Genomic DNA, 303 nt, shown 5'->3' with positions numbered 1-303 from the left:
CTGGCTTCAACATGCAAATATTATGCTTTGTTGGAAGGGTCTAATAGATTTTGATTATATCATGCTTGCTTCAGCGGGTTGCCAAGGATCATGGACTGATACTGGTGGACACAAAGTATGAGTTTGGAAGAAGTAGTGATGGCTCAATCTTATTGATTGATGAGGTATGTTATCTTATCTCTTTTTTTCCTTGTCTGTCTTTCTTCGAATGCACAGTTGAACGCATATCTGCACAGCTGGCAAAATCACTGATTATAATCATCATCTACTTGTACACATTGTGAATAGATTCATACACCCGAT

General features: G+C 38.0%; 1 pseudogene; it reads left to right on the top strand.

The window, feature by feature from the left end:
- Positions 1-303, top strand: part of LOC17874381 — a 2,302-nt pseudogene that overhangs the window by 1,595 nt on the left and 404 nt on the right.

The sequence above is a fragment of the Capsella rubella genome, unplaced genomic scaffold, assembly GCF_000375325.1.
Source record: "Capsella rubella cultivar Monte Gargano unplaced genomic scaffold, Caprub1_0 scaffold_43, whole genome shotgun sequence".
Classification (NCBI taxonomy): domain Eukaryota; kingdom Viridiplantae; phylum Streptophyta; class Magnoliopsida; order Brassicales; family Brassicaceae; genus Capsella; species Capsella rubella.
Note: the sequence above shows the minus strand (reverse complement) of the source record. Positions and strands in the feature narration are given on the sequence as shown.